This window comes from Notechis scutatus, chromosome Z (genome assembly GCF_049901735.1).
Source record: "Notechis scutatus isolate UNSWTSFEM ecotype Mainland chromosome Z, rNotScu1.2, whole genome shotgun sequence".
NCBI lineage: Eukaryota > Metazoa > Chordata > Lepidosauria > Squamata > Elapidae > Notechis > Notechis scutatus.
In genome coordinates, this window is record NC_142025.1 from 113455393 (window position 1) to 113456200 (window position 808).

At 48.4% G+C, this 808-nt stretch overlaps 1 pseudogene; it reads left to right on the forward strand.

Annotated features, from left to right (window-relative positions):
* The first annotated feature begins 247 nt into the window (after positions 1-247).
* Positions 248-562, forward strand: LOC148129128 (immunoglobulin heavy variable 3-48 pseudogene; annotated as a pseudogene).
* Positions 563-808: the final 246 nt, after the last annotated feature.

Consider the following 808-nt stretch of genomic DNA (forward strand, 5'->3'; position numbering starts at 1 on the left):
TGACATCATCTCCCATCCTCCTCAATCAGTGGTTGGAGAGCAAAAGCCAGTCTGCCTGGAACTTCTCCCCTGAGAAAGAAAAATGTTATTTTTGCTCCAACTAGTCTCCATTTTAGCAGTCATCAAAGGTAATAGTTCTTCCATACAGAGATAGAAGCTAACAGGCTCTTATATGCTTGAGGTGAATGGACTCCAACATGCTGAATACTAAAATGTACATATCAATATTTCCTTTCCAGATGTCCACATGGAGGCCCAGCTGATGGAATCTGGAGGGGATGTGACAAGGCCTGGGGAGTCCCTCCGCCTCTCCTGCCAAGCTTCAGGCTTCACCTTCAGCAGCTATGATATGGTCTGGATGAGGCAGTTTCCAGGGAAAGGACTGGAATGGGTTGCATGGATAGACAATTCTGGGGATGGGAGCAGGCACTCTTACACCAACTCTGTGAAAGGCCGTTTCACCATCTCCAGGCAAGATGCCTCCAGCATGTGTTATCTACAAATGAACAGCTTGAAACCAGAGGACACCGCTGTGTATTACTGTGCTAGAGAGTCACAGTGAGAGGAAGTTATGGTGAAGCCTGTCAGAAACCCTTATTTTTCATGGCTTCCATCCTAGCTGAGTCAGCTTCCATGGCCTGAATTAAAAACAAAGGAAGGTAGTTCTGATAGAACAGATCAGCTGTTCTAGGTGGCCACCAACTATCGCTGCTTCTGCCTGTTCACCACCACCACCTGTGGCCTGTTCACTGCCGCCACAGCCCATTCACTGCCACTATGGCCCGTTCACCGCAACCCATTCCCCATG